Genomic DNA, 13,416 nt, shown 5'->3' on the forward strand with positions numbered 1-13,416 from the left:
ACCATCACTACCACCACTGCCTCCATTAAGACACTGAATTGTTTGCAGGCTGAGTCCTTACAGGTCATCACGGGTCCCAAACCCATGGAGTTGTCAAAGCTATAACAGAAGCAGTGTATGTCTCCAGATTCTTCCAGCCTTGTTTCCTCCTTTCTTCCCTCCTTCTTCCTCACTCCCTTCTTTCCTTCTTTTCTTCCTTCTCCCTCCTTCTGTCCCTCACCCTCCCTCCCTTTCTCCTTTCTATCCTTTCTTCCTTCCTTCTCTCTCCCTCTTTTCCGTCGCCCTCTCTCCCTTCCTCCCTTCCTTCTTTCCTTCCTTTTATCTCCCTCCCTTCTTTTCTCCCATCTCTCCCTCTCTCCCTCCTTCCCTTACCTTCCTTTCTTCCTTCCTTCCTTCCTTTCTTCCCAGTTGTTACTTTGTTGTCCTTGGACTTTAGGTGCTGTCAGTTAAAGTCCTCAGTTGTTATCACCACTTTATCACAGTATCATCATCTGTCCATGAGAGGCCTCTCCATTATCCATTATCTTATTTATTAATTGATTCACTCTTAGTTCCCAAAGCCACTCCCTTTGTCTTCCCTCACAAGGCAATTTTAATGTGTTCAATGTGTATCTTTGTGCTTATAAAGTGGTATAAAAGATGCAAATTGTTGATTTGCATGCGTATATTTGTAATCGACATAAACGGTTTGGCATTGTAGATCTCATTTTCTTTCCTACTTTTTTCATTCAACATTTTGTTTTATGATCCATTCACGTAGTAGCTAGGTGTTCATCACATCCAGTGCTTCTAATTGCTGCCCCCATGGGCCTGAATCCATGACATTTTCCATCCCCTTTCACAGTGACTGCTATTCAGTTGCCCAAGAAGAGCAGATGTGGAAGGAAACTGCTCCGCCTTTAATCACTGCTGAATTGCATCATTCATTCTGCCTCATGTGTACAGCTGTAAAGCATGAGCTCTTCTAGAAAAAGTACACATTAAGTTATGCCAAGGTTCAATCCTAAACTGGCCACCAGTCTGTGTGGCCCTAAGTTTCTCCTGCCTACCAATCCCTACTAAGAAATGTTTAGTTCTGGATGTGTTCAGATGACATATTGAACCCATCCTTGCTCTATGTAAGCTCATAACAGGACTCAGTAAATTTGTTTTTGTTTTTATTTTTTTGGTTTTTTGTTTGTTTGTTTGTTTTTGAGATGGAGTCTTGCACTGTTGCCCAGGCTGGAGTGCAGTGGCGTGATCTCGGCTCACTGCAAGCTCTGTCTCCTGGGTTCACACCATTCTCCTGCCTCAGCCTCCCGAGTAGCTGGGACTACAGGCGCCCACCACCACGCCCGGCTAATTTTTTGTATTTTCAGTGGAGACGGGGTTTCACCATGTTAGCCAGTATGGTCTAGATCTCCTGACCTTGTGATGCACCCGCCTCGGCCTCCCAAAGTGCTGGGATTACAGGTGTGAGCCACCGCGCCCAGCCAGGACTCAGTAAACTTTTTCCATCGGTGGCTGGGGAATAAATATCTTAGGCTTTGGGAGCCATACAGTTGTGATTTCAACTATTCAACTCTGCCATTTTAGTGTGAATGCAGCCATAGACAATATGTAAGCAAATGTATGTGGCTGCAGTTCAATAAAATTTTATTCATAAAAGGATGCAGTGAACTAGATTGACCATGAGCTGGATTTGTTTGTGAGTCAGATTTGGCCATAGGAGGTAGTTTGCCCATCCCTGGTTTATAATAACTGGTCTCACAGAAAAGAAATGAGAGCGATTAATTCTGGGACTCCTTGTCTTACTGCCATATTGCTTGCCTACTGGTGAGAAGTTGAGGTTATAAAACTCTCTCCTCCCTGATAATGCTTTTTCTTCCTATCCTTATCCAAACACTGATAAATCAAAGCCCATGGTACTGGCTTACAGTACACAGCCACTAAAAGCTTGTTGAATGAAAAAATTTCATATATACAGATATTTAATTTTGGTCTTAAGGATCACCAGAGACCAACCCCTGCAAACCAGGAGCATTTCAAGCTTAAAGTAAGAGGAAGCCATTTTCTGCCTGGGTGTTTTCTGCCTGCTCTGAGACGCAGCCCACTCCTTGGTGAGGCAGCCTCCTGTGCTAAGCCACCAGGGATCAGCTACGGAAAAGCATTTCTGAGGCTGTACAGGATGTTTTCCGGTACCTGTTCGGGAAACCCTCACTTCTGTCTCCTTGTTGTCTATTACTGCACACTTCTGCAGTTGCTGAGTAATGCTCCCAGAGACATCATCCTAGCATAGCAGGCTCCCAACCACAGCTGCTCCTGACAGCCAGGGAAACATAGTCAACGTCCTAGAAACACACAGTTGACCTGGATTGAGGGCAGCAGCTTCTGAATTCATTCCTCTGCTAATTTATTTTCTTTTCTTTTGGAGACAGGGTCTTCCTCTGTCACCCAGGCTGGAGTGCCATGGCACAATCATGGCTCACTGCAGCCTTGACCTCCTGGGCTCAAGCAATCCTCCCACCTCAGCCTCCCAAGTAGCTGGGACTACAGGTATGTATTACCATGCCTGGCTAATTTTTGTATTTTCTGTAGAGACAGGATTTTTCCATATTGCCTAAGCTGGTCTTGTCTGCCAACTTCTTAAAGTGAAAACTAGATTCTCTGGATTTCCCATTCTGTGAAGAAGGCTCCTGGGGAAGTACGGGCACTTCCTCACGCTGTAGTGGCTATGGCTAAGGTGGCCAGAGGACTGGTTTCATCATCAGTCTTCTTAGGTCTTGACAGCCAGTTCCAGGAGGTCAGAGTCCTGGAAAAATCCCTGGATAGATTCTGTTCCAGAGCCAGGGGGCCACGGCACAGTCCAGATAAAGGGTGGAGTGTATTATGTTTCTTAAATTGCAATATTTGCTGTAAGCCATTGTAACCCCTCATTGGGCACAAAATGTTAAAAGGAAAAAGGAAGAGAGAATTAGAAGAGAGAAAATTAGGTGGAGGGGAAAAGACCAGAAAATCTAAATATAAGCCAAAAAGATAAGTCTGTTCTATGAATTTTCATATCCAGTATACTCATTCAACAAATATTTATTTTAATTAACATTTTTAAAATGGGAATGTAATACATTCACATGGTCAAAATTTCAAATAAAGGTAAATAATAAAAGAGAAGGCTTCCTCTCATCTGAGCCCCTAGGGAAACACTGTGTATTCTTCCAGAGATATTCACAGAATTTCAAACCTATTAAAATAATTTCATTTTTTTTTTTTTTTTTTGACAGATTTTCGCTCTTGTCACCCAGGCTAGAGTGCAATAGTATAACCTTGGCTCACTGCAACCTCTACCTTCTGGGTTCAATCTCTTCTCCAGCCTCAGCCTCCTGAGTAGCTGGGATTACAGGTGCCGCAACCATGCCCAGCTAATTTTTGTATTTTTAGTAGAGACGGGGTTTCTCCATGTTGGTCAGGCTGGTCTCGAACTCCTGACCTCAGGTGATCTGCCCACCTCAGCCTCCCAAAATGCTAGGATTATAGGCATGAGCTACCATGCATGGCCTAAAATAATTTCTTAAATGATGTAGAGTTCAGCCTCTTGCTTTATTCACTTCATTCCATGTCTTGGGTTGAAATCTACCATTTTTCTAATTTTGCTACCTTTCTATTTTGTCCTATCTGTTTTCTGTTTCTTTTTCTGTTCTCTTTTGCCCTCTTTAGGATTAATCAAGTTTTTGTTTGTTACCATTCCACTGGCCTCCTTCATTAGTCTGTTAGTTATGCCATCTGTTATTTTTTATTTTTTTGAAGAGTTCCCTAAATGTGCAACATTAATTCCAAGAATGGTTGTGATTACCTTAGGCCCACACAGATAATTCAGGATAATCTCCTTATCTCAAAGGCCTTAACTTAATCGCATCTGTAAAATCCCTTTGCCATGTAAGGTAACATGTTGATTAGAGCATGGACATCTTTGAGGAGTGGGGGACATTTTTCTGTCTACCACAACTAGAAATTCAAGGATTGTAGCCTTGAATTACTAGATGTGGAAATACTGTGTAAGGAAAAGTTATCTCTTCTCTCCTATTTACTTATTCAATTATTTATTTAGATCAGTATGGACTCATGGATATTTGTTTCAGTCTATAGGTTATAACTCAATTGTACTATTATTTTTTTCTTGCTCAAATTGTTTAGATTTGACCATTGGTTGCTCCTTCAGATGGGTTCCTGTGTCGTTTTGACATATCCCTATCCTTTTGAAACACTTCCTTCTTTTCTGGTACCATATGATGTTCCAAGCTCATTTTGTATTTTCTGTGCCCAAACCCTGGAATCTACCATTTTTCCTGTGGAACTCTGGTTCCTTTTACTGGAGAAACCAAGGTCTGGAAATCAGGCATGTTCATTGCTATTAAGTTCCATTCAGTGGGCAGTTAGAATTAAACCACACACACAATCGTTTCTCGGCCTTTTGGCTAAGATCAAGTGTAAACCACACACACACACACACACACACACACACATTCTATACCTGTGTATCCATTGAAAAAAACGTGAGTTCACACCAATACGTCTGATTCCAGTCCAACAACACAAAGCTTATTCCAGGATTTCTCCTTTCCTTATTTGTGGCTTCTTTCGCAAACAGTGAGAAATCTGGTTCTCATTATCTATACTTATTTGTTCCTAGTATAAACATACAGTAGTTACAGAACTGCTCACCTATGCCCCGTGTGCAGGTTCTTGTGTCTTTCATCATATAAGATCTAATCAAAGTAACTGTTTTTCAAAATAACTTAGGTCAGTTCTTTCCTTCCCCATCCTCTTCAAGGTTTTTCATTTTTAAAAAAATTCGCAGCCAGGCGCAGTGGCTCATGCCTGTAATCCCAGCACTTTGGGAGGCCAAGGTGGGCGGATCACCTGAGATCAGGAGTTCGACACCAGCCTGACCAATATGATGAAATCCCATCTCTACTAAAAATACAAAAATTAGCCGGGTGTGGTGGCGTGTGCCTGTAGTCCCAGCTACTTGGGAGGCTGAGGCAGGAGAGTCACTTGAACCCAGGAGGTGGAGGTTGCAGTGAGCCAAGATCACACCATTGCACTCCAGCCTGGGCAACAAGAGCGAAACTCCATCTGAAAAAAAAAAAAAATTCGCTTGTTCTGGTTTTTATTTCATTTTGATTCTCCTTACATACTGTTTGCTTTGAAGTGTTTGTTTATATTTGGGTGTAAGTGTAAGATGCTGATTCTAAGAGTCAAGGCTATACAAAACAGTGTACTCAACAATGTATCTAGACTTTCTTCACTGGGAGTCCACGAGGTTTCCTGCTTCAACAGTGTTTGGATGTAACCCGGTGCTGGTCCTCCACCCCCACCTCCCCACCCCACCCCCATGGCTCACAGTCAGCCCTCTGCAGCCTCCTCACTGAGCCCTCAGACAGCCCCAAGGCCCCTGCTACGCCAGTGCCACACAGTCGCCTCCACCTCTCCTTAGCCTCCATGATGACCACATCCCCCTTGCGAGTGAGCCAGCACTACTACCATACTGTTGGAGGGTCCTGACTGGGAGTCATCCAGATTCTTGGCATTTTGAACAAATAATTGGACAAAATGCACAAGCAAAGCAACTAAAGGATGAAGCAAGGAAAGGACAGATTTACTGAGACAAAAGTACACTCCACAGAGAGCAGGAGCAGACTGGAGCAAGTGGTTCAAGAGTGCTGGTTACAGAGTTTTCTGGGGTTTAAATACTCTCTAGAGGTTTCCCATTGGCTACTTGGTTACACCCTATGTAAAGGAAGATTTGGCCCCCAACCACTCTGATTGGTTGTGGGAGGGGATGAGCAGCTGAAGTGAAGTTACAACGGTACTTTCCATTTTTCATCTGCAAGGCAGCACAAAGGGAGCAGCCTCTGATCTTTTTGTTACTTGGGCATGGAGAGGTGGGGTTTTCCTTTTGATTCAGTTCTAGTACATCAGCACAAATCGGCCTTAGGTTTCCAGCCTCCAGACCCTATTCTCCTGCCTCACCACCAGGACACAGAGGCTGCCATCAACTGCCAGATCAACCCAGAGCTCTATGCCTCCTATCTCTTCCTGTCCATATCTTACTACTTTGACTGTGATGATGTGGCTTTGAAGAACTTTGCCAAGTACTTTCTTCACCAATCTCATGAAGAGAGGGAACATGCCGAGAAACTGAAGAAGCTACAGAACCAGCAAGGTGGCTGAATCTTCCTTCAGGATATCAAGAAACCATACCGTAATGACTGGGAGAGTGGGCTGAATGCAATGGAGGGTGCATTACACTTGACAAAAAAAAACAAAAACAAAAACGTGAATCAGTCACTACCAGAACTGTACAAACTGGCCACTGACGAAAATGACCCCCACTGTGTTGACTTCATTGAGACATGTTACCTGAATGAGCAGGTGAAATCCATCAAAGAATTGGGTGACCATGTTACCAACTCACACAAGACGGGAGCCCCTGAATCTGGCTTGGCAGACTATCTCTTTGACAAGCTCACCCTGGCAGAGAGCAATAATGAGAGCTAAACTTTAGGCTAATTTTCCCATAGCCATGGGTGACTTCCCTGGTCACCAAGGCAGTGCATGGATGTTGGGGTTTCCTTTACCTTTTCTATGAGTTTTACCAAAACATCCACTTAAGTTCTTTGATTTGTACCATTCCTTCAAATAAAGAAATTTGGTATGCCCCCCTCCCCCCTGCAAAAAGTCATTCCTCTTCATCACTATCAGCACAGCCCCATTCCCATTACTTCCCACCCACCCCTAGGATAATCTCATTTATCCTTCCTGAATTTTTTTGTGCAAACAAGCAGATATGTGTGTTTTATCCTTTTTTTCTTATATAAGGAATAGCATACTATAGATATTCATTTGTTCTTTGCTTTCTTTCTCTTAACAGTATATTCTGGAAATCATTCCAAATTGGTTCTTACAGATCTTCTTTATTCTTCTATATAGCCATATAATGCTCCATTTTGTAGATGTCATATAGTTTATTCAACCAATTCTCTATGTATGGGCATTTAGGTTGTTTCCAGTACTTTGCAATTCTAAATAATGCTGCAACAAATAAACATCTACATATGCATTGTGTTAGTTTATTTGCATTGCTAAAAAGGAATACTGGAGACCGGGTAATTTATGAAGAAAAAAGATTTATTTGGTTCACAGTTCTACAGGCTGTACATGAAGCCTAGTGCCACATCTGCTTCTGGTAAGGGCGTAAGGAAGCTTACAATAATCTTGGAAGGTGAGAGGAAGAGAGAGATCAAGAGAGAGACGAAGAAGGTGCTAGGCTGTTTTAAACAACCGTATCTTACGTGAACTCATAGAGTGAGAGCTAACTCATTACTGTGAGGACTGCACCAAGCCATTCATGAGTGATCCGTCTCCATGACCGAAACACCTCCCACTAGGCCCACCTCCAACGCTGGAGGGCACATTTCAACACGAAATTTGGAAGGCACAAAACATCCAAAGTATATCATGAATTTTTGTGTTCTTGGAGGTGTGTCTTCAAGGTATTTCCTAGAGGTAGAATTCCTGAATCAAAAGTGAATGAATATGTTGTTTCGCTAGGTATTGCCAATTTTTCTCCAGAAGAGTTAGTATATTTTTAAATATTCTGTGTGATGAAATACAAAGTATACATAAAGCACTTTTGCTGCATTCCAAAGTGTAATGGCTGCCTTGAAGAAAAGGCACTTGTGCAAATATTTCAGTTGTGAGCTAAACTATCAATTTTTTAAAATGACACAGCAGTTTGTATTTGAAAAACAAACTGATATCAGCAGTAGTTATTCAGACTTAGGAATCTGGCAGATATTTTCTCAAACATTAACAAAGTAAGCCTGGGGAAAAAAATGACAGGATTTGTTGCCAATTATGAAATCTGAGCTTTCACACGAAAATTAGAATTTTTGAAAACTAGTCCCACCACTATGAGTTTTCCAAAACTTAAAGAATTTTCAGATGAGATTGGTGGCAATTTTAACTGTTGGAATTTTTAAAATATTGCATAATAAAATACATCAACATTCAGAAGATATGTATAATTCATGAGCCAACGTATTCGAAATGACCAATGCATAATATTATAAAATCATACTTAAGTAACTTAAGATCCACTCAAAGAGCGAGATAGACAAAACTATATGGTTTCAGATTCCACAATCAAAAAATTCTTAAGAAATTACTATTTATCAAATGCTGGCATAATATCAAAGAAGAATGCCCACAATTACCTTCAAAATCTATTAAACTACTCCCTTTTCCAATTGCATAATTGTGGGAAACTAGATTTCCTTCAGATACTTCAACCAAACCAAAGTATTACAACACATCAATGCAAAATCCAATGTAAATTCAACTGTCTTCTCTTAAACCACACATTAAAGACATGAAAAACAATGCCACTCTTCTCATTAATTTCTTATTTTGGAAACTACAGTTATTTTTCATGAAAATATGTAACTTGTTGTAAGACTAAGACAGTTCAGATTGCTTCTATAACAAAATACCGTTATGTTAGGTAGCATATAAAAACAGAAACATTTCTCTGATTTCTGGAGGCTGAGAAGTCCAAGATCAAGGCGCTGGGAGATTTGGTGTCTGGTGAAGAGTTGCTTTCTGGTTCACAGATGGTGTCTTCTCCCTGAGTCCTCACATGGGGGAAGGGGCAAGGGAGCTCCCTTAAGCCCTTTTATAAGGGCACTAATCTGATTCATGAGGGCTCTGCCTCATTACTGTTAACAGTAATGGTTTTATTATCATTATTTTTGTTCCTGTTTGATTATGCTAAAATATATATAACATAAAATTTGCCATTTTAAGAGTTTTTAAGTGCGCAATTCAATGGTGTCTATTTATATCACCATAAACCAAAACACTATGTTCTTGAAGTAATAACTCCCATTCCTTCCCTCTCCTAAGTCCTGCAAACCTTTAATCTACTTTCTGTCTCTATGAATTTGCCTATTCTACACATTTTGTATAATGTAATTATACAATATTTGTCCTTTTGTATCTGGTTTATTTCACCTAGCATACTGTTTTTCACATTCATCCATGTTGCAGCAGAAGTTCATTCTCATTTATGGCTGAATAATTCTCCATTATATGTATATACCACATTTTGACGGTATTTAGCATTGCATTGATGGACATTTGGGTTGTTCGCTCCTTTTGGCTACTGTGGAAAATGCTGCAATAAACATTGGTGCACAAGCATCTGTTTGTGTTCCCAGTTTCCAGGAGTGGAATTGCTGGATTATACAGTAATTCTAGATTTATCATATATCCAATACCTTTTTGAAGTTTTAATGTTATTTCTAACGAATCAAAAAATATTTTTAGATTTCCATTTTTATTTCTAATGCACTAAACACTGATAAATATAACCCATGTAAACAAAAGGTACTTGCGTTTCCCAATAATTTTTAACAGTGCAAAGGGGTTCTGAGAGCAAAAAGTTTTGAGAACACTGCTATATAGCAATGAAACTTAGCAAATTAGTTTTGCTAAGCAAAACTTAGCAAAATTAATTTTTCCAGCAACATGAATGCATCTCACAAATACAGTGTTGAGTGAAGGAAGCAACTTAAGTTCAGAACAGCCATAACTGCAAAATTTTCAGATGAATATATAGGTGGTAGAACCCTGACGAAAAGGCTAGATGGAATTAGCACAGTATCAAGGTAGTGATTGTCTCTGGAAATAAGAAAGGGGCCACAATCAGGCAAAGACACGTGGGCAGACTGGAGGATGCTCACAATTTCCTAGTCTATTCCCTGCATGATAGTTACATGGATGGTCATTTTATTAAAAGCTGTTTTTTACTTTTCGTTTTATATGCTTTTCACTGTGTGTATGTGTTTTCACAATTAATTTTAAATGAATTAATTTGTAATTAACCTCACAATTAAACAGGTTAACAGAAAGAAAATGATTTGGAGAATGGTAACACTAAAGAGAGATATTAGTACCAGAAACAGAGTAATTTCAGCAGTAATGGAGAGAAAGACACGGAGAATAGAATTACCGTGATGGGCTTTGACCATAGCCTGGGACTAGGGGAAGGGCCTTCCTTCCCTGCACACTTTAAGCCCCTCTACACCAGAAAAAAAATTAAGGGCCAGATCTCAAAAAAGTGGTGAAGCATAGTAAGTCAGCAACCAACAATATCTTCTATACCACCTTATTTAGTCAGTTACATTTCCTCAGCACCACCCTTTTTTACTGAACTGAATTTATTTTACTGATTGCATATCAGTACCTAATTAAAAATTGTTTTTTCTTTGTTTTTGTACACCATGATGAAATGGGATGTACGTCCCATGAAGGTTTGGCCCAAATCTCCCCTCTTCTCAGTGATCCCCCAATCGTTTAACATGGTGCTATCACCTACTAAACAGCAAGGGGACCTTCATAGATTCTAGGCACTTTCACTTTCTTTTTAATATTCCATTTCATATCAAATCAAAGATAGTAAAATGTGCCTGTGGCCCACATTTAATATTACTGTTTTGCTATAAAATTGGTGTGATTTTTATAATTATACTTTTGAGCCTTGTTTGTAAAAGACTTTGAAATGAACCAAAACAAACAAACAGAAAGACAAGAGTATATCTTCAATGGAAACCTATATGTGGTCTAAAGCACACCCCTTTAGGTTTTCTGCTCTATGGGGTTTTCCTCTTTCATAGTCTTTGAGCTATTTTACAACTCTGTAAATTGTAGATAGCTGGTGGCAATGCAAATCATCCTGATCTATAAACACGAAAACACATTTTGTCAGGTGGGGAGACCATTGATTTCCCTTCCCCCTCTCACTATGGAAAAAGCAGATTTTACATTTATTTGTAAATTCATGTAAGTGTAACTTACACGTAACTCCGAGTTCAGGGCACATTACCCCAAAATATGCCACCCACCTTGGCGTACTATTTTACAGCTGAAGGAATTTGAGAAATAGAATGTACAGAAAGATCTCTCTGACTTTCCCCTGCCCTGCTCCCATGAAGGAGATCATAAACCTTTCATGTGAGAGGTGCCCTCCCTACCTACATCTGGAGGAAAGAAGTATTCTTGCCTCTGAAGATGGAGGGACACCGGGAGAAGTGTGAGTGAACAGGCCTTGCTGTTTCCCCTAATTTACTCATTCCCTTTGTCCTACCACATTCTGCTACAACTTTCCCCTCTTCATCAAACCTGGCATCAAAACACAGGTTCAGCTGTTTCTTTAGGGTTTTCTTTTCTTAAGAAGTCCCCAGTGTTACAAAAAACTTATGTTAAATAAATGTGTTAGCATTTCTGTTGTTCCTGTCTTTTGTTACAAGGGTCCCAGCCTACAACTCTAAGACCAGTAAAAGGAAAAGTCACTTTTCCTCCCCTGCATGCCTGCATGTGTCTCTGCTCTTTGAAATCTCTTTTGAATCCATCATAACATCATACTATTTCTTGTATTTAGTTAAATAAAATTATTGACATGTTCATTTTATGTTTGTATAGGTTATGTTTACCTTTTTAAACAAAATTTTTTTTAGCAGCTTTAGACATCTTCCAGCGATGTGCAGAGTGGACTCACCTGACAGACCAAGAGAAACTGCACTCCCGGAGAAGAGAAATGCATCTCCAGGAAGCTGAAGCGGCAGTATGTAAATTCTTGGCTCCTGGAGAGGAACCTGAGGTAGTGTAATGGTTAATATTGAGTGTCAGTTTGATTGGATTGAAGAATCAAAGTATTGTTCCCGGGTGTGTCACTGAGGCTGTTGCCAAAGGAGGTTAACACTTGAATCAGTGGACTGGGAGAGGCAGACCCACTCTCAATCTGGGTGGACACCATCTAATCAGCAGCCAGCACAGCTAGGATAAAAGCAGGCAGAGGAACGTGGAAAGGCTAGACTGGCTGAGTCTACTGGGCTTCATCTTTCTTCCGTGCTGGATGCTTCTTGCCCTCGAACATGGGACTCCAAGTCCCTCAGCTTTTGGACTCTTGGACTTAGACCAGTGGTTTGCCAGAGGCTCTCGGTGGCCACAGACTGAAGGCTGAACTGTCAGTTTCCCAACTTTTTTTTTTTTTTTTTTTTTTTTTTTGAGAGGGAGTCTCTCTCTCACCAGGCTGGAGTGCAGTGGCACGATCTCGGCTCACTGCAAACTCCGCCTCCCGGGTTCAAGTGATTCTCCTGCCTCAGACTTCCAAGTAACTGGGACTATAGGCACGCGCCGTGGGGTTTCACCATGTTGGCCAGGATGGTCTTGATCGTTTGACCTCGTGATCCGCCCACCTCAGCCTCCCAAAGTGTTGGGATTACAGGCGTGAGCCACCGCGCCCTGCCGGCTTCCCTCCTTTTGAGGTTTTGGGACTTGGACTGGCTTCCTTGCTCCTCAGCTTGCAGACGGCCTATTGTGGGACTTCACCTTGTGATCATGTGAGTCAATTCTCCTTAATAAACTCCCTTTCATATATACATCTATCCTATTAGTCCTGTCCCTCTAGAGAACCCTGACTAGTATGGGTAGCAATAGAACATTGTTGACTGTTTCTCTAGTTTTTTCCCCCATCTCCACCAATTCTGTGTTTTGTTTTGTTTTGTTTCATTTCATTTGTTTCTTTTGCATGTGGCTGAGAAGTCATCCCCCAGTGGTGGCAACAACAAGCAGGAATTTGGTTTTACAGTCTGATCATTTAATGGTTTCTATAAATGGATTAATATGTTATATAAATCTGTTTTCTGTTAAATCAAAAGATGACAGAGAATCTGGTTGGTTAGTCTTATTTGTTTATCAATTTGTCTATTTTGAGCTCAAAGACATTTGTGCCCATCGGGAAGGAGAGTAGCCCTTTGATATCTGTGCCAGTGAGTTTTTGTGTTTCTGTGCCTCCTGTCTCTTAACCTGAGGCTAAAACTGTAGAATTGAAGCTCTAAGCTCCTTTGTGGCTAGACATCTATTTCTGCAATTCAAGCCTTTACCGCTTGTTGCATGAGTATAAAATCTTTTCCTACGTCAAGAGAGTATTAATAAATTAAATTTTGGTTTCTTAAAGAAGCTCTATTCTGATTGACTTAAAGACATAAATAAGTGCTTTTATAAATTGAATATTCCTAAAATTTTAATAAACTGAGGAGATTGGATTTCTAATACTTTAAATGTACTACACTAAAATAGGCTTGCAGAAACAAATTCAGAAACCCTTTAAGAATCCAAGTAATTTTTTTTTTTTTTGAAACAGGGTCTTGCTCTGTCCCTCAGGCTGGAGTGCGGCGGCACAACCATGGCTCACTCCAGCCTCACCACTGGGTTCAAGTGATCTTCCCATCTCAGCCTCCTGAGTACCTGGGACTACACGTGCATGCCAACTACACCCAGTTTTGTTTTAATATTTAGTAAAAATAGGTCTCTCTA

At 40.7% G+C, this 13,416-nt stretch overlaps 1 pseudogene; it reads left to right on the forward strand.

The window, feature by feature from the left end:
- The first annotated feature begins 5,478 nt into the window (after positions 1 to 5,478).
- On the forward strand, positions 5,479 to 6,537 carry LOC104660091 (annotated as a pseudogene).
- Positions 6,538 to 13,416: the final 6,879 nt, after the last annotated feature.

This window comes from Rhinopithecus roxellana, chromosome 5 (genome assembly GCF_007565055.1).
Source record: "Rhinopithecus roxellana isolate Shanxi Qingling chromosome 5, ASM756505v1, whole genome shotgun sequence".
NCBI classification, from domain to species: Eukaryota; Metazoa; Chordata; class Mammalia; order Primates; family Cercopithecidae; genus Rhinopithecus; species Rhinopithecus roxellana.